Raw genomic sequence first — 19776 nt, 5'->3', positions numbered from 1 at the left:
ATCTTCACTGCATTGGTGAGGAAACCAAGGCTGAGAGGTGATGTCCCATCCCAGGTCACATGGTGAGTTGGTGACGGAACCAGAATCAGATGCAGTCCCTGGCTCTAAACTCGGTGATGTATTCCATCTCATCTGGCCTGGGCCCTCCTGGCTCTCAGAAGAAGGGGAGCATGAAAAAGGGACAGAAGGCAGAAGGGCCAGGGCATACGCAGGCTGATCTGCCTGAACTATGGTTTTCTCCTCCTTGGCCTAATGCTTGGCTACTTGATGAAGGAGGCCCAGCAGGAAAGAAGACCCTGTGCTCCTAGACTGAAAAGCAGCAAAGAGATTGTGGGCTGGAAGGGGTGCTTTGCAGCTGTGAGCCTTGTAGGAGCAGACAGGTGTGATCTCTTTCCTCACCCATCCTAGGGATCATGCCAACACTCTATAACAAAAGACAGGTTAACAAGACAAAAGCATACCACATTTATTTAATCAAGGTTTTATGTGACATAAAACTTTGTCACATAAAGTGACAAAGCCTTCAGAAATGAAGGGCCAAAGACCCCTGGGAAATGGTCTGTTTTTAAGCTTAGGTTGAAAAATGGACAGCCATGTAGAAATGGAATTGGCCAAAAGGGCATGATCTAGTGGTAACAGACTGAAAGGGGAAGCCTGGTGATGGCAGTGGCTGCTGCCCTCACACTGGCTGTAGCAGGGAGGCACGGCTGGGGCTGCACATTCTATGGAGCCAGTGGGGGTCCCACCCCTTCTGAGTTGGGGCGAGAGTTTCCTGGGTGCCTCTGCAGCTGCCCAAACCATGGCTGCAGAACCAGGCCTCCTGCTCTATGGAGCAGGCAGGAGCCCTTGCTCTCCTGAGCAGGGCTGCAGTTACCCAAACTGCGGCTGTGGATGCCAGCCTCCCTGTGCTCTTGGAGGGGGCCAGGAGCAGGTAAGATCTGCCCTCCTGGGTGCAGCTGCCACCCCCGACCAACAGCTGCAGACCTGGGCCTCCTGCTCCATGGAGCAGGCAGGAGCTGGGGATGAGCAAGAGCCCTGCCCCTTCCAAGTTGGTGGGGTGGGAGCCCCGGGGTGCAGCTGCAGGTGCAGGACCTGGGAGTCTCTGCAGCCTGCACCCTCAGGGGCCCCAGGACGGCCCCCCAACATCACCCTGTCCCTGCAGGCTCGAGGGTGTCTGCTGCTTCCACTGCCTGGCCTCTGTCCTCTCCCAGCACCTGCTCCGATCTCAGAGCAGGGTTGGGGCTGAGCCCTAGGGCCCAGGCCATGCAGGAAGCCTGGGCAGAAGGAGGCAGGTTCCTAGGCCCTACCTTCAGGCCAGGGAGGGCCTGAAAGCTGGCGGCTGGGCTGCCAGTCCCAGCAAACTGGAGTGGGGTCTCATGGTGCCTTTTTTGACCCGCCCATGGCCACCCTTGGACCAATCGGCAGACATTTCCTCCCCTCTGAGGTCCATAAAAGCCCTGGGCTCAGCCAGAGCAGGGCAGAGGATGGCCAGAGGACAAACAGGGCAGAGAGATAATGGGACACAACTAGCTGCATAGAGGAGCTACCCTCTCTACTTATAGCTGGAGACAAGAGGAACTACCCTCTCTGCTGATAGCTGGAGACGACTGGACGACCAGCTGCCGAGAGGCGCTCCTCTCTCTGCTGAAAGCTGCATAGCTGGAGACGACTGGACGACCAGCTACCCCCTCCAGGGCCTCCTCTCTGCTGAGAACTGAACACTTGACTGAGGGATGCCCTGCCTACAGAGAGGAGCTACCCACTGCCGGTCTCTTCTGGGCTGTTGTAACACTCGGTAAAGCTCATCTTCGTCTTGTTCACCTTCACTTGTCTGTGTACTGCAGGATGAGAACTCAGGCAAAGGCACCGTGTCTGGCCAGAAAATCGACACCCCAAAGATCCTGTAATACCAGCAAGGCCCAGCCAGGCCTTCTGTTCAGATTCATCGTGGTCTCTCTGTGTAGCATTCCTTTCCCCAGGGTCTGGGGCAGGACCTTTCTGCAATGAGGGTCTTCAGGAGAGAAGGGAGAGAGTGATCTTTCTAGGTTTTATGGCTTGCTTTGGGGGAAAGGGGTTCTAGTTTCTATGTCTCACCTTGGAGAAAAGCACTTCTGGTTTCTATGACTTCCCTCAGGGAGAAAGAGGGGCGAGAGACAGGAGCGCAGGCACGAGAGAAAGGTGAGAGACTTTGTTTCTGAGGCTACTTTGGAGGCCTTCCCTTTAGTTCTAAGTACTTAACCTGCCAATGTGTCATACTCTGGGGTATTGTTTGCTCAGCCCAACAGCCTCATGGCAGTGCCTCTGCTTAACTCTTGTTTTCTTCTTAGGTGCATTTGCTTTGGAGGAAATAGAAGCTGAAACACAGCCCAGGATTGCAGAGGAACTCAGCCCTAAAATTCTGGAGACCAGGGCTTGAGGCCTAAGCCTGCCACAGACTCACTGGAACCCTTGGGCAACTCACCCAGCTTTTCTGGGCCTGGGACATGGGAGCTTGACCCAATGGGGCCTCTCCAGTTACAAGATACAGATTCTGGCCATCAGGCTTGGGTTCAAAGACTAGCTCAATTGATGCTCCTTGGATGAGTCAATTTCTCATTAAAAAAAAAAGTAGGAGTCAAATAATATTTGGCGTGATAAGAGTCAAATGAAACAATGCATGTGGAGGCTCCTGGAAAACTGAAAAATCAATACTTTGTACAGATCCTCCCCTGCAACCCCACCATTAATTTTGAGGATGACATTACTCATCCTCAGAATGATGAATTCTGCCCAAGACCATATCTTAAATACAAAAGATTATTATTGGCTGGGCGCAGTAGCTTGCACTTGTAGTCCCAGCACTTTGGGAGGCTGAGGCGGGTGGATGACTTGAGGTCAGTTCGAGACCGGTCTGGCCCACGTGGCAAAACCCCATCTCTACTAAAAATACAAAAATTAGCCGGGCATGGTGGTACATGTCTGTAATTCTAGCTATTCGGGAGGGTGAGGTGGGAGGATTGCTTGAGCCTGGGAGGCAGAGGTTGCAACGAGCCACGATTGTGCCACTGCACTCAAGCCTAGGAGACAGAGCAGGCCCTCGTTTCAAAAAAAAAAAAAGAAAAGAAAGTTAAAATTACCTGGCATCCCAAACAAGTAAACAAAAATTGCAAAATCTGTCACGTGTTGAACCTGACGGCCAGCCTTCGCTTAGGCATTCTGCTTGCGTTTAAGGTACAGTGCCACTAGGTGGCGATGGTATCTGGGCCATAGAGGCTTGTTCCAGAGCCATTACCTTCAGGACAATCTCAAGTGTCCTTTCTTTTTATACTTGGAGACAGGCACCCCCGAAGGACCCACTGAGCCTCAATTTCCTCAGTTGTAAAATGAAGATAAGAGTACCTACATGAGGGCAAGTATGTAAGCTCTTCCTGTGCATAGTAATGCCTTTAGTAAATATTTGCTTCTTTCCTAGCTGTATGATTAGGAACATGGCTTTTGGAACCAGACTGCCTGGGTTTGAATCCCAGCTCTACCACCTACCAGTTTTGTGACCTCAGGCAAGTTGCCTAACTTCTGTGGGCCTCCATTTTCCTGTCTGTGAAATGGGGGCTGGTAATCCCTGTAGTTTCTATGTGTAAAGCTTAGAGAGTACCAAGGCCGGGTGTGGTGGCTCACCCCTGTAATCCCAGCACTTCGAGAAACTGAGGGTGGGCAGATCATCTAAGGTTGGGAGTTTGAGACCAGCCTGACCAACATGGAGAAACCCCGTCTCTAGTAAAAATACAAAATTAGCTGGGCATGGTGGCACGTGCCTGTAATCCCAGCTACTCAGGAGGCTGAGGCAGGAAAATAGCTTGAACCCAGGAGGCAGAGATTGCAGTGAGCCGAGATCATGACATTGCACTCCAGCCTGTGCAACAAGAGCAAAACTCCATGAAAGAAAAGAAAGAAAGAAAGAAAGAAAGAAAGAAAGAAAGAAAGAAAGAAAGAAAGAAAGAAAGAAAGAAAGAAAGAAACCAACCTGGTCCAGGAAAAGGGCTATGTTTGCCACAGTGTCTGTATGTCCTGGGGTGAGTAGGCTGGGTCTGGGTCTTAACTCTGGGCACCTCCCAAGACTGAGGGCCTTGTCAAGGTGAGACGTCATCTTCAGGGAGTTTTTAACCTCCCAGGCATGAGTCATGGACTGAGGAAGGCACAGTTCTGAGGCTCCTGATATCCTGGTTCAGGATTCAGGACACAGCTGGCAACAGCCTCTGTCCACCAGGCAGGTGATGGCATTCAGTTTGCCAGTGTGAAGCCAGCTGGTGGGAGGATAAGGCGAGGGCAGAAGGAGCTGTGAGGCTGTTTTTAAAGTACTTTTGTGCCTTGGGGGTGTCCTGCTCACGCCCCTGCGTGCTGCAGAAAGGCAGCTCAGAAAATACACCACCACACTGGGCGACTGGGCCAATTGCTTTCCATGCTCTAACCTGCCCACCTCCATGCAGGTTTGTGGGGGAGGAATCATGTGGCAAAGACAGCACCTGACCTGAAGTCAGGAGATCTGTTTTTAGCCCCAGCTCTGTCACGGATGTGCTGTGTGACCTTGAATGAGTCACTTTCCCTCTCTGGGCTTCAGAGTCCTGCTCTGCCAAAATTAGGGAAAAAAATCCATGTCCTTTCTTTTTACCCAGAGATGTGGTAAGAATAGAGAAACTCGTTAAAACCCCACCTCCTCCTTGAAGCCTTTCATATTGGATGGAACAAAAGGGAACCCACGGTGTTACCACCACCCTCCTGCTCTCCTAGTCTAAGCATGCAATATTAATTAGCATCCATTATTCATTTATTGGTTGGTTGATTTCACAGGCTTGTCCAGTGCTGGTCTGTCCTTTCCACATGTTATGTCTGCATGTGAAAAATCCTCTGGGGAGGTCTGTAGGCCTGCCTCATTGCCCTCTATGGTACAGACAGCCTAACGGAGGAGGCTGCTGATGGAGGGAGGGCTCGAAGCTCTCAGTGGGAAGGAAGGTACCATGGAAACTGACGCTGGTCAGATCTTAATGGGACTGAGAAAAAGTGCACTGAGGCCGGGCACCGTGGCTCACGCCTGTAATCCCAGCACTTTGGGAGGCCCAGGTGGGCGGATCATGAGGTCAGGAGTTAGAGACCAGCATGGCCAACATGGTGAAATCCTGTCTCCACTAAAAATTCAAAAATTAGCCAAGCGTGGTGGCGGGCGCCTGTAATCCCAGCTACTCCAGAGGCTGAGGCAGGAGAATTGCTTGAACCTGGAAGGCGGAGGTTGCTGTTCGGAGGTTGCCGTTAGCCGAGATTGTGCTGCTGCACTCCAGCCTGGGCAACAGAGCAAGACTTTGTCTCGGAAAAAAGAAAAAAAAGTGCATTCAGGAGAAGAAAGATGTGAAAAGCACTTTGAAAAGTGAAAAGTGCTGTGCAAAAGGGATAAAGTCTTATTCTCTGAGCAGGGGCACAAAACAATAAGAGAAAGAGGTGAGAGGAGAGAGAGATGGAGAGAGAGAACGTTTATCTTTGATGAACATAAGTTTTGCAGACAGAAAATCTAGAAGAAAGCTAGTTTAATTTTAGGAGGCATGGAAGTTGTGTCAATTCCTAAAATAACAGTTTATTTTAGATTACACAGGACAGGGGTGTGTGTGTGTGCATGTGTGTGTATTCCACTCTCATTTTTTCAGGGCTTGAGGCTGCTAAGGCCTGAATTCAGCTTTAGGGAAGCCTCAACTCCTAAAGGAGTAAGCCCAGCTCAGTCTTCTCTCTCACCCCTTTCCCCACCCACCTCCTCCCTCTCCCTACCTCTGCCCAATCAGGTCTGCCCAGCCATTGCCCTTCCACACTGTCCCCAAGTGGCTCCACCCCTGCGAAGGCAGAGTCCTCCCTGTGCCCTCTGCATTACACCCCCTTCCCTGTGAATGTCCTCTTCCTGCTCTTGCCATCCTCCACTGACTGCCTGCGGCCGAGGAACATCGCGTGTCCTCTCTCAGTCAGTGTCCTCTCTCAGTCAGTGTCCTGTGCTCTGGACTTCACTGCCTTTTCAAAACCTTCCAGGCCTGGGCTCCATTCCATCTACATCAAAGCTCCTGACGACACATTGAGCCAGGCTAATGTATTAGTAGGGGAGGGGCCAATTGTTAGTCTATCCATCCTAGATTGTCCTTTAAGAGCCTCTTGGGGAATTAGCTTCTTTACATTAAAAAAAGTCCTGGTAGGCCAAGCACGGTGGCTAATGCCTGTAATCCCAGCACTTTGGGAGGCTGAAGTGGGCAGCTCACTTGAGCCCAGGAGTTTGAGACCAGCCTGGGCAACATAGCGAGACCCTGTCTCTACAAATAATTTTTAAAAATTAGCTAGGTGTGGTGGCATGCGCCTGTAGTCCCAGCTACCCGGGAAACTGAGGTGGAAGAGGATTGCTTGAGCCTAGGAGGTCGATGCTGCAGTGAACTGTGATTGCACCACTTTATTCCAGCCTGGTCGAAAGAGTAAGACCCTGTCTGAAAAAAATAAAAATAAAAATAAAGCTCTGTCTAAAGAGGGGTGTTTCATACCACTGTGGTAGACCAGAAAGGGAGAAATTTTGGGGTGCATGTAGTTGGTGATAATAATAATATCATTATTTTGGCACACCTACTAAGTCCCAGGCACTATGCTAGGTAACTTACGTTCTTTGTCTAATTGCAATAACCCTATGAGGCAAGTGTAATCATCATCATCATCATCATCATCATCATAAATACAACAAAATTAACTGAGTATGTATGTGCTAAGCAGTTCACCTAATTGTCTTGTGAGGTAGGTGCTGTTGCCATGCCCATTTTCCAAGCCGGGGAACCAAGGAACAGATCAAGTAAGCAACTTGCTGCATGGCTATTAAGATGAAAAGGCTGAATCTCAAGGGGTTGAGTTACCTGTCCACGTTCACCCAGCAAGCAAGCAACTAAGTGAAGTTGATGTTCCTCCCCACGGCTACCCACATGCTCATCACACCTCCTTCTGGGGCTACTGGGAAATTCTAGGTTGGGGTAAGGGCAGCTAGGACCAGGAACTGCTGGAGTGGGAGTGCAGGGTGGGGCTTCACCAACCCAAGACAAACAGCATACCTCTTGCATAGAGGGTGTCCAGCAGTGCTCCACGACCCAGCCCTAGCCACTTGCCAAATGTCCCCTGGCCTTGCTGGCCTTTCCCAGCAATTCATCCCTGCCTCCTGCCCTGTCTGGCTCATCAGAATCCCAGTTAACCTTTGGCACCCTGTTGGAATGCTGCCTCCTCCAGGAAGCCTTCCTGGATGGCCCTAAACCAGAATCTTATACTGACCTTCTCCAGAACATTGTCCACTCACTTGGCCGTCCTAGTCAGCCTTGAGGTACATACTACCATCTGGCTTCCCCAGCTGGGTGTTGAGTTCTCCCAGACTTCAACACCTAACATGCAATCAGTGCTCAGAGAATTCTTATTGCACGAATAAATACTGCATTCAGGCATTCCCCTGGGTCACTGGGGCATGAATTTCAGTGCCTCTGGTGAAGTGCGTGGAGAGGGAAGTCAGGAAATACAAACATGTGACTATTCCAGGCTCAAACAATAGGGAGTAGTTAGGTCTGTGGCAAACTAGAGTCTGCATGCCTACCTGAGGGGCTCACATTCAAATTCAGCCACCACCCCCAGCCCCCAATCCCTACACATGTAAAGGGCAGGGACCCATTCTGGTCCTGAGCAATCTCACTTCCTTTCCCTTCCTCCGGCTTTATTTTTCTACTCTGTGCATACCACTTTAAAATACACTCTGGGCGGGGCGCAGTGGCTCACGCCTGTAATCCCAGCACTTTGGGAGGCCGAGGTGGGCGGATCACCTGAGGTTGAGAGTTCGAGACTGGCCTGACCAATATGGACAAACCTCATCTCTACTAAAAATACAAAATTAGCCGGGCGTGGTGGCGCACGCCTGTAATTCCAGCTACTCGGGAGGCTGAGGCAGGAGAATCGCTTGAACCCGGGAGGCGGAGGTTTCGGTGAGCCGAGATCGCGCCATTGCACTCCAGCCTGGGCAACAAGAGCGAAACTCCGTCTCAAAAACAAAACAAAACAAAAAATCACTCTTAGCTGCTGATACTGAATATCTATCTTCCCTCACATGTGTGAACTATGAGACGGCAGAGTTTTGGTCTGTTCTGTCCTCTGCTGCAGTCCAGCTCCTCATCAGTGCCTGATACAGAACAGGCCTTCAATAGGTACGTGCCCCGCTCCCCCCTGCAGCGTCCAGGCTCCAGGCAGCATTCAGGGCTCAAGTTCGGAAGAGTGAAGGCCGTTGAGGGTCCCCTGTTAGGCCCCAAGCTCCCTAGAGAGCCCCAAGGACATGGCCTGGAGTTTGCTTGGCGGCAGACGGTCCTGCTGGAACTAGGACATAAGGGTTAGCGACCCTGCCCCATGGGGTCACAGGGCAGAAGCTGCGGGCGGGGGTGGGCATCGGTGGGCAGTGGCGCAGCCACCACACAGGCACCCGCACGCACCAAGGGACGCCGAGGCTCGGGAGAGGAGGAAAGGCCAGGGCGGTGGGGAGATGGGGAAAGAGGCGGGGAGCAACACCCCGGGTTCCGAGCGCGCCAGTTGGGAGGGCTAGGGAGGAGGGCGCGCGGGAGGAATCCCAGCACGCGCGGGGCCGCGGGCAGCCCCCGGAGGAGGGAACCAAGCAAGACTGCTGGGGCAGGGGTCCGCTGAAGCGGCGGGGAGCCGGACCCCACTCGCCACCCGCCACCCGCCACCCCCGGCGCCTGCCAAACTGGTTGCTGCCTCCCAGGCAGCAGCCGCGCGTCCACCTGCGCAGCCACCGCGCCGCCCTGCCGCGCTGCCATTGGCTCGCTAAAAATGCCTCTCTAATCTGCGCTGCTCTGTGCACGCCTCCTCCTCATCCTTCCCCCCTCTCCGCCTCGGCTCTGACCTTCCTCCTTCCCGCAGCCCCGGCGACATCCCAGAGAGACGCGGTGGCGGCGGCAGCGCCAGCCCCCTCCTCCCCCGGGAAGTCGACCGGGCTTGAGGCCGAGCCCCAGACGTCCCGCGTAGCCCGGAGGCGCCGCCGATGGTGCCCGGCTCTCCTGCCCCCAGGTAGGGGGTCTGGCCCTTGAATAGAGGGCGGGGGGGTTGTGTGTGTGGGTGTCCAGTTAGGGAGTGCGTGTTGGAAGTGGGCGCCGGGACTGACATCTCCCTGGGCCAGAGCCCGGGAAGGGTTGGGCAGTTGCCTGGAGAGAAGTGGGTGCGCGTCCGGGGATGCTTTCAGGGGACAGAGTTCTCGGGCATCACCCAGGCAGTGTCAGGATGCCCCTGCGCTGGGTCCCTTGGGGGAGCGAGCCGGCAACGGAGGCCCTTACCCCAGGAAAAGCGCCCGAAATAGGTTCCTTGGGAAGCTGGGGCCTGGGCCCGGGCGGTCCGGGTCTCTGGACTGCTACCAGAAGGGGTGGGTGGGCTGGTGTCAGCTTGGTGCGTAGGCTATTTATGGATCAGAGTGGGCTGGGGAGAAACACAGCAGATGATGCCTGTCTGGCTTATGGTTAAAGGTATTTCCTTCTGTCCCCTACCCCTTCCCCCACAGCTGGGATGGGAGCGGGGAGGGAGGAGGAGGCAAGAAGGAGGTGATGATGCTAAAAGGCCCGCAGATACAGAAGCCATGGGCTGCTGGGCACTGCCCTCCCCTGCAAGCCCCAGGTCACTTGCTGCCTGTTGGAGCTGTCTCTGTCCCTTATTTTCACCTTACAAGAGGCTGTGAAAAGGTTAAAGGGTCATCAGGGTGTAGGGGACATGGTGGCAAACCCGGGAGCTTGGCCAGACCCAGCTTCAAGCCCCAGCTGCCCCTACCCACAACAGCCCAGCTCTGCACCACATAGGCAGTGACACATATGGCCGCTTATTTCTAGGCACAACCATAAATAACCCACATTGCCCCAGCCCCTGGCACAGCTGGGGTGCAAACACGACTGTCTGTCAGCGATTTAGCTTCCATCCTCCATCCTGGCCTTTCTATCACATGTCCAAATCACCACTCTCAAGCCACCGCCTCCAGCAGCTTCCCTGATACCGCAGGTGAGATCCTTGCCCCCTGCCCTATGTTCTTGGACTGCCTTGTGGCTGGGTTATTCGTTTTGTTCATCTCCTTCTTGACTGGAAGTACCTTCAGGCTGGGAATCTGTCTGATTCATCCCTGTCATTGCCCCTGCACCAAAGCAGGGTTTGGCACCAAGTAAATAATTTGTGGAATGAATGACTTATTGAATGAGTGAATGTGAACTCTGGGAAATAGCTGGCAACCTGAGGGAGGGGGTCGAGCCCCTTCTTGGGCTTTCTCTCTATTCCTCAGGACCAAAGAGCCACTCAAACCAGGCGGTTCTCTTTAGGCCCTTCCTTTTTTTTTTTGAGAGAGAGAATTTCGCTCTTGTTGCTCAGGCTGGAGTGCAATGGCGCGATCTCAGCTCACCACAACCTCTGCCTCCCAGGTTCAAGCGATTATCCTGCCTCAGCCTCCCAAGTAGCTGGAATTGCAGGCATGCACCACCACACCCGTCTAATTTTGTATTTTTGGTAGAGACGGGGTTTATTCATGTTGGTCAGGCTGGTCTTGAACTCCGGAACTCAGGTGATCTGCCCACCTCAGCCTCCCAAAGTGCTAGGATTACAGGCCTGAGCCACCATGCCTGGCTAGGCCCTTCCTAAGCCTGGAGTTGATGGGCATCTATGGCTTTTGGAGATAGTCTTGCAACCTGCTGGCTCCAGAGAGTCTTATGGGCCCCTGGTTTGAGTGTCCAGGCCTGGTCCTGGCTTGGGGGAAGGCCTGATGTGAAGGTCTGGCTCTCCTCAGGCTGCTGGGTTAGCACTTTCTTCCTGGGGTGCCAACCTTAGACCAGGGTCTCTGCCTCTGTCCCAGTCCTTGGGAAAATCTAGGTCAACATCAGGGAAGCTGGGAAGGCCCAAGCCAGGCCGTCCTCAGCCTCTGGGGTCTTCATAGCAAGCTCTCAGGGGTCTCATGACCCTAGTGTGTGGAGGAGCAAACCCACTTCAGAGGAAGAGGCTGCCACCAAGGGTTCTGGCCTAGCCACAGGCCTGTGTCTGTGAAGGACGTCAACATTTCTAGGCTTAGGAAGGGCCTAAAGAGAACTGTCTGGTTTGGGTGGCTCTTTGGTCCTGGGGAATAGAGGGAAAGCCCAAGAGGGGACTCAATCCTCTCCTTTAGGTTGCCAGCTATTTCCCAGAGTTCACATTCAGTCACTCAATCATTCATTCATTCTACAATGGCCCGCGTTACTATTTGACAGCCATGCAGTCTCCCTAGCATGGCTCTGCCACCGTTCCCACAGCCAGGCCGTTTCTTCCTTCTCGCCCTCCCTCTGCCCCCGGCTGCCCTGAGCTGCTTTCAGTTCCTCAGGCAAGTGGGGCTTCTGTCACCTGCAGGCCATTGCACAGGCTGTTCCTGTCTCCTCCTCTCCCTCTTCCTTCCCACCCAAATCTCTCACCCTCGGGAGCCCACTGAGGCTCCTTTTCCCTCCAGAGGCTTCCCCAGTGGGCTGGGAGCCCCACCCATGAATCCCCTCCCCACAGCCTGGCTGCCTCCCCTAGGAACCCTCCCATCACGTAGTGTCCTCTCGGGCTTCTCCCATCACGTACATGGCCTCTCCCTGCTGGGCTGTGGGGTGTGTGGGGGCAGAGTCTGTGTGCTGTTTCCGGTGGCCCCATGGCCTGGCACAGAGTAAACCCAGCTCTGGCTTGTGGACTGAGTGAGTGACTGTTGGTCCTATCATCTACTTTCTCTCCTCACCAATATCAGGACATATTTTGCACTCTTCTCCCATTAGGAGATGAGGAACCCATTCGGAAGTTTGCAGGTATCCCCACAGCAAGAATGAGTTGGTGGTAGAAAGCCTTCCCTGGAGAAGTGAAACTGGCTACAGGTCTGGAAGGACAGAAGGGACAGGAGAGGACATTAGGGGTGTGGGCATTCACTGATTTGGGGGGCCCTCCCTGGGGAACCAGGTGGAGGAGTTGGGGGAGGAGTGGGTATACCAGATAAGAAGGACGCTGCTTGGTTTGGTTTTACATTTTTCTTAAAGAAAAGTAGCTTTTATTATTTTTTCTTATTACCAAAATAATATGGGTTTGCTGTGGGCAATTTAGAATATACTGGAAAGCTGAATGAAGGAAACCCATTAGCCACATCAGACCCACCCACCATGGGCACTTCATAGCTGGTTTCCAGCCAGGGGCAGGGTGGACTGGAGGGGAGGGCTGGGCTGCGGACCTGGGGGCAGGTTAGGGTCCCAGGAAGTAGCCATGAGGATTGGCAGGCAGGTAGGGGAGGAGTCCTAGAGCTTCACTGTGGAAAGCAGGGAAGGAAGTGGGACTAGATGAAGCGGAAGTGGACTCTGATGCAGTCCCAACAGGCAACAGGGTGCCCTGGGGCTAGAGTAGCCTTTCAGGTCATGCCCATTTTCTTGGGAGAGTCAGGCCCTAGACCCCAGCATCCTGTGCCCATCAGGCATTGGGTTTGGGCATGCCTTCTGGCAGGTGACTCTGTGGCAGCAGCAGTCCCTGAAGCATCTGCCCACTGAGGTCGCCTGCTGACAGCACCCACCCCATGGGGCAACAGATAGTGTTCACCACCAGGAAAGATGGGTTGGGAGGAACCCAGAGGTGGGCTGAAGGGACAAGATCAACTGGAGCCTGGCCTCAGCTGGCTCTGGGGAGACAGGACCTCTAATGCCAGGGAAGTTGCTGGTGCCATTTCCAGAAAGGGAGCGTGTCTGTGGGGAGCAATTTAGAATGTACTGGAAAGCCAAATGAAGAAAACCCATTAGCCACTTCAGACCCACCTGCTGTGGACACTTTGTGGCTGGTTTCCAGCCAGGGGCAGGGTGGCCTGGAGGGGAGGGCTGGGCTGGGGACTGGGGTGGGGGCTCCCCTCCACCCTCCCCTGGGTGCTGCCTCTGAAGACCTCAACCTTGGGTGTGAAGGGCTGCAGGATACCTGAAAACTGGGAGGGCAGAGGAGGCCTTGGCTATTATTATTATTATTATTATTAATTTTGAGACGGAGTCTCACTGTGTTGCCCAGGTTGGAGTGCAGTGGCGCCATCTTGGCTCACTGCAACCTCCGTCTCCTGGGTTCAAGCAATTCTCTGCCTCAGCCTCCTGAGTAGCTGGAATTACAAGTGCCCACCAGCACACCCGGCTAATTTTTGTATTTTTAGTAGAGACAGGGTTTCACCATCTTGGCCAGGCTGGTCTCGAACTCCTGACATTGTGATCCACCTGCCTCAGCCTCCCAAAGTGCTGGGATTACAGGCGTGAGCCACTGTGCCCGGCCTACCTTGGCTATTATTTTAAAATCACTCCATATTGTTATTATTATTTTATTTTTAGAGGCAGAGTCTTGCTCTGTCACCCAGGCTGGAGTGAGTGACACCATCATAGCTCACTGTAGCCTTGACCTCCTGGGCCCAAGGGATCCTCCCACCTTAGCCTCCTGAGTAGCTGGAACTACAGGTGATGTGCTACCATGCCCGGCTAATTTTTCAATTTTATTGTAGAGCTGGGGTCTTACTACATTGTCCAGGCTAAAAATCACTTGATATTAAAATGCTGGGTAGGGGCCAGGGTAGTCTTTCTATATAAAATGCAGGATACTCAGGGAATTTTAAATTTCAGAAAAACGACAGATGTGTTTTTGTTATTTTTTAGTCTAAGTATGTCCCAAACATTCCACAGGACATATTTTTAATAATAAAAAAAAAACTATATTCGTCATTTATCTGAAATTCAGATTTAACTAGGTGTCCTGAATTTTTATTTTATTTTATTTTATTTATTTATTTTTGAGACGCAGTTTTGCTCTTGTTGCCCAGGCTGGAGTGCAATGCCACGATCTCAACTCACTGAAACTTCCGCCTCCCAGGTTCAAGCTATTCTCCTGCCTCAGCCTCCTGAGTAACTAGGATTACAGGTGGCTGCCACCATGCCCACACCCAGCTAATTTTTGTATTTTCAGTAGAGATGGGGTTTCGCCATATTGGCCAGGCTGGTCTCAAACTCCTGACCTCAAGTGATCTGCCCGCCTCAGCCTCCAAAAGTGCTGGGATTATAGGCATGAGCCACCGTCCCTGGCCCTGAATTTTTATTGACTAAATGTGGCCAGTGTAGGCTGGGATAGGGAGGAGTGGAGAGAGAGGGTGAGAATTTTCTCTTCTTGAGTGTGGGGGAAGAATCAATAGATACTTGTTTGAAGTTGACAGTTTTAAAACATTAACACATCCACTTTTAGAAACAGGTGAGATGTTCCAAATTTCCCATCTGTTAACTTTCTATACTGGCTAGAGAGTAGCCCCTTATTTGTGGATTTTGGCTCCTTACTGATGCTGAGAAATAATAAAACAGTACTTTTCTCATTTATGCAGGTGGGACAAAGGGAGATGTGGTGATCAAGGGTGGAATCGCTAAATAGGGTTAATCCATTTAAGAAATAAAAGTCCTCATCCTAAGAAAGCTCTCATTTGGCAGAGGGCGTGGGAAACTGGAATCTCACGTCAGTCAGGGAGCATACGTTAGCACTGTGTTTTTGGCAACAGTGGTCACAGTTTTGACTTGGCAATTCCACTTTTTGGGACTTATCCCACAGGTACACTCTGAGCAGGGTGCAAAGATTAGCTGAGCAGAGACAGTCAGTGTAGCGAAACTAGATGTCTGTCAGGGGGACCAGTGACAAAGTCAAGACCTCTTTGTGTGCTGTGATTTCAGGCAGTTGTTCGTTCTGGGATTTAGTCAACGGATCTCTCTGGATGTCTGCTCCCTGCCAGGCACCACTTCAGGTGCTTGGGGACACTGAGACAAGACAGGGCGGAGCTTATTACCAGTGTGGAAAGATGGTCACGACATACTGATAAGTTAAAGCAAGTGGCTTTGTAGAACAGTGTGTGTAGTATGATTCAATGTTTAAAGTACATGTACATGTGTTCCTCTCTGTTCATATTTACATAACAATGCGTAGAAGGCTGCATACCTGATTGTGATTAGAGCTTACCTGCGGGGGAAGCCTATCGCCGGGATGGAGGGAGAATGCATCCACTTTCTTTCAGCCATTCTGTGCTGTCTGCATTTTATAAACAAATATCATTACTCATGAGGAAACAAATTAAAACTGCACTTGATGATACTGGGAATTTTTTTCTTAGAAAGCTAAAAAAATGAGCACATAAACTGCATTCCCCTTAATCTGATGGCATTTGAGTCACATACTGCCACGTATGTTTGGAGAGTTTTTATTTGTGACTGGTTCTTAGCTGGTCCCCTCCTGGGCTTGTTTCCCCTCTCCCTCCTCCCAGACCTGTGGTGCCTGACACCTGGCGGGATGGGAACGGGGGTAAGGTGAGGTAACATCTGGGTATCAGGAGGGTTGCAGAAGGAGTATGGTGGAAGTGGGGTATCTGGCAAAGTGGTGGTTGCGTACCACTGGGGAGTCCTGTAGGGACACAAAGGAGGGGCCAGGGATCCCTGACATGTGCCAGGCACTCTTTTGTTTATCCGTATTTATTAACTCATTTAGTCCTCTTAGTAACCTCATACAGTTATCCCCATTTTACAGATGGGGCAACTGAGGTTAAGTGACTTGCCTGAGGTCACACAGTGAGTTAGTGGCTGAGCCAGATTCACAGCCATGCAGTCTGACTCCAGAAGCTGTGCTTGTGAGACTCTGTGTCTCAGCACCTGTCGTCAAGGAGTGGGGATAATCTCCTGTCTCAGAGACTGGAGCCAGGTGTGTTCTGGAAGACTGAAGGAGGGTTGTCTTCTGCAGAAGGCAGACCTGGAAGGGAAGGATGGTCAGATCCAGAGATGGGGGGAGTGCGGGGTACATTCCAGGCAGAGCGACAGCAGGGAAAAAGATGCAAAGGTGGAATGTGAGTGGTGGGCTCAGGGGCTGGGGAGGAAATCAGCACAGGAACACGAGAGCGGACATGGGCGGTGAGACTGGTGGGACAGCCAGCCTGGATTGCTGCTGCAGGGCATTTTAAATGGTCCACCTCATTGGACCTTTTGGGACAGGTGGCCCAGGGCCTGCTTCTCCTTGCAGGGCCTGGCAAAGACCCTGCATACCTCAGCCCTACTCTGCCCAATCTGGGCCTTCCCTGAGGTCACATGTTTCATCCCTGGGTTTCAGGGGCCTAGCCTTGACAAGCCACTGAGGACAAGAGGGGCAGCCGAGGCGGGGCTGGAGGGCTGGGAGTTGGGGGTCTAGGCTGAGGTCCTGGCCCTGACAGTGACTCACTGAGGGGCCTAGGGCCACTCAACCCCCTCCCTTGGATTCTGTTTCCTCTTCTTTTATTTGCAAACTTTTTATTGTGAAACATTATAAGCATTTACAGAAGTAGAGAAAATGTTATATAACAGTCATAGACTCATGGCTTAGCATCAACAGATACCAACACATGTCCAGTCTCATCTCAATCAAGATATTTCTCTAAAAGTTAAGGACTTTTTCTTTTTTTTTTTTTTTTTTTGAGACGGAGTCTCACTCTGTCGCCCAGGCTGGAGTACAGTGGCCGGATCTCAGCTCACTGCAAGCTCCGCCTCCCGGGTTTACGTCATTCTCCTGCCTCAGCCTCCCGAGTAGCTGGGACTATAGGCGCCCGCCACCTCGCCCGGCTATTTTTTTGTATTTTTTTAGTAGAGACGGGGTTTCACTGTGTTAGCCAGGATGGTCTCGATCTCCTGGCCTCGTGATCCGCCCATCTCGGCCTCCCAAAGTGCTGGGATTACAGGCTTGAGCCACCGCGCCCGGCCAAGGACTTTTTCTAACGTAATCACAATACCATTATTATACCCAGTAAGTATTAATTCCTTTATATAGTCAAATATTCACTTAGTATTCACATGCCCTGTTGTCTGAGATATGTCTTCTTGTTTTTTAAATAGTTTGTTTAAATCAGGTTCCAGGTAAGGTTCACACATTGTGATTGATTGATATGTCTTAGTCTCTTTCAATCCACAGTTCTCCTCTCCATCTTTTCTTATTCTTTTGCAGTTTTTCTATGGGAGAAAGCAGGTGGTTTGTCCTGCTGTGTTTCCTGCAGACTGGATTTTGTTGATTGCATCCCTTTGGTGTTGTTTAGTATGTTCTGTCCTCTCTGTAAATTGGGAGTTGCATTTGTCTGTCTCTGACACCTCATCTTGTCATCAGTAAGTCCTTCAATTCTACATTCAAAACACCCAGAATCCACCCACTTCTTGTCACCTCCATTGCTGCCTTCCCTTCTCAGCCTCCACTATCCTCTCCTAGATGTTTGCAGCAGTCTTTACCTGGTCTTCCTGCCCTGTCCTTGCCTCACTAGCCAAAGGTCCTTTAAAACTTAAATCAGATCACATCCTTCCTCTGCTAAAGCTCTTCAATGACTCCCCTGCCATTCAGAATAAAGCCCAAAGTCCTATAACAGGCCAGACGCAGTGGCTCATGCCTGTAATCCCAGCACTTTGGGAGGCCGAGGTGGGTGGATCACCTGAGGTCAGGAGTTCGAGACCAGCCTGGCCAACATGGTGAACCCTCATCTGTACTAAAATTACAAAAATTAGCCGGGCATGGTGGCACACAGCTGTAGTCCCAGCTACGCGGGAGCCTGAGGCAGGAGAATCTCTCAAACCTGGGAGGTGGAGGTTGCAGTGAGCTGAGATTGTACCACTGCACTCCGGCCTGGGTGATAGAGTAAGACTCTGTCTCAGAAAAAAATTAAAAAAAAAAAACAGCCCTATAATTGCCTACAAGGCCCTATGTGATCCGGCTGCCCAGTACCTCAGACCTCCTCTTGTACATCCTAGCCTCACTGATCCCCAGGTCATTTCTTGGGCCCCTCAAACACCCTACCCCAGGGCCTTTGCACTCCTATTCCCTATGCCTGGAATTCTCTTCCCCAAAGGCCTGCATGGCTCATGATGTTCACATCTCCACCCACATCACCCTCTCAGAGAGGCCTCCCAGACCGTCTCATCAAAAATAGCCCTCGTTGTCCCCCATCCCCTGATCCTACTTTATCATCTTCATAGCACTTATCCCTGACATTATGCTCTTGTTGGTTTCTTGTCTGTCTCCCTTACCTGCCCAAGCGTTCCATGAAGGCAGGGTTTGGGTGGGGGCAGAGCAGCATGACTGGCCTTCCCCTTCCCCTCACCCCTGCCCACAGAGCTGACCGCCTCCTCCTCTCACATTGCTAACTCCTCTACTTTCAATGTTTCCTAAAATTTAAAAAAAAAAAAAAATTTAAAAACACATATTTGTGCCTAGTGTGTCATTGTTTACAAAATACTTCCTGTCTCAGGTCTGGTCTTCTGGAAGCAGAGCTGAGACAGGAATTCCCGGGCAAATGACTTATTGCAGGCATGCTCATATTAGAGCAGGAAAAGATGTGCTTACAGCTAGGATCCCACAGAGAGCTCTAGATTATGAACAGCTAGTCTCACAGGGTTACCTTCCTCCAGACAAGGGGCCAGACCTTTGTCACCCCTTAGCAGGTGGTCGTTGTCTGCAAGCTGCTCCCAGGGAAGGGCCTAGCCTTCCCCTGCATCTCCAGATGAGGCAGCTCCTGTAAGCTGAGGGCAGCTCTCAGGGGAAGGGGGCAGCTGTGAGCTGTTGGCAGCCAGCACCCACAGCTGCTGAGAGATGGGTACCCCACCTGATAGAATGACACTGGCAGTACCCCCTCTATTTCCATATCCATTTCTGCTTTGAGCCTTGCCACAAGCCTGTGGGGATGGCATTTATTAATGATCATTATTCCCATTTCCTAGACGAGGAAGCTGAGGTTCTCAGGGCTGAAATGACTTGCTTGAGGTTGCACAGCCAGGAAGCGGTTAGATTTAAGCTCAGATTCTCACTCTGGATCCTCTGATTAGCTGACAAGCCGTCTTAGTGGCTGCTGGTTTGTAGTTTTACTCTCACGCGTTCATCATTTTGAATGTTAAATGAATATGTATTGCGTGTGGTGTGCTGTGTGCTGAACTAGGCGTCGGGCCATTCAGCAGTGAATGACATACACTGTGTCCTTGTCCCTGGAGTTGCCGGTCAGTGGATCTGCCCAGTATTTAGCCGCCACCACTGTGGTTACCCCTACTGAGCCCTCAGCAGTCCCAGCTTCCATAATGACAACACGATGTCTATTGAGCATGAACTATGTGCTAGCACTGTGCCAGGCTCCCCTTTGCCTTCATAGCACTCCATCTTCAGATGGGTAAGCTGAGGCTGCGGAGGGACTTGCAGCTCCCTGCCGAGGTCTCTCGGTGAGCGTGTGATAGAGCTGGGATTCGAAAGCATGGGGCTAAATTTGGCTCTCCCGCTTCCTGCAGCCCCTTCCCCAGCCCTCCCCACGCTCCCCCGCCACCACCAGCAGGATATCTGGTGTCACCTCTATCATCAGCTTCATCGGACACTGGGCTGCCACTGCTGCCTGCTCCTCAGGTGTTGGATGACTGGCCGCCATCTCACCTGCCCCACTTGGCCCTGCCCCAGACGGGGCACCTCTAATAGGGGCCTCCCCTACCCTACAGGGCCCAGGATCCCTGCCTCTGCCCCCTTGCCAGCCCCTTGTCATTGGCCCTGACAGCTGGGTGGACCTTTCTGCCAGCCCCAGCATGGCCTGGGTGTTGAGGGCCCCTCCCCCTTGCGCCAGCTGTCCTGGTAAGCTGCAAAGCTGGCTTGGCTCAGCTTGGGGGCCCCTGGACAGGGCCGGGGGCGGGTGGCAAATCACAGGGGACTTCCTTCTTTCCTGCCAAACAG

General features: G+C 52.1%; 1 protein-coding gene across 2 annotated transcripts in view; it reads left to right on the top strand.

Annotated features, from left to right (window-relative positions):
• Nucleotides 1-8894: 8894 nt before the first annotated feature.
• The window catches only part of LOC105474482 (protein kinase C and casein kinase substrate in neurons 1), a 68397-nt gene continuing 57515 nt past the window's right edge, over nucleotides 8895-19776 (top strand). For both annotated transcript variants that reach the window (XM_011729160.2, XM_011729162.3), the window contains exon 1: nucleotides 8895-9087. The gene's annotated coding sequence lies outside the window, so the exon portion shown is untranslated. The remainder of the gene's footprint in view (nucleotides 9088-19776) is intronic.

The sequence above is a fragment of the Macaca nemestrina genome, chromosome 5 (genome assembly GCF_043159975.1).
Source record: "Macaca nemestrina isolate mMacNem1 chromosome 5, mMacNem.hap1, whole genome shotgun sequence".
NCBI classification, from domain to species: Eukaryota; Metazoa; Chordata; class Mammalia; order Primates; family Cercopithecidae; genus Macaca; species Macaca nemestrina.
This window is presented reverse-complemented; position numbering and strand designations above follow the sequence as displayed.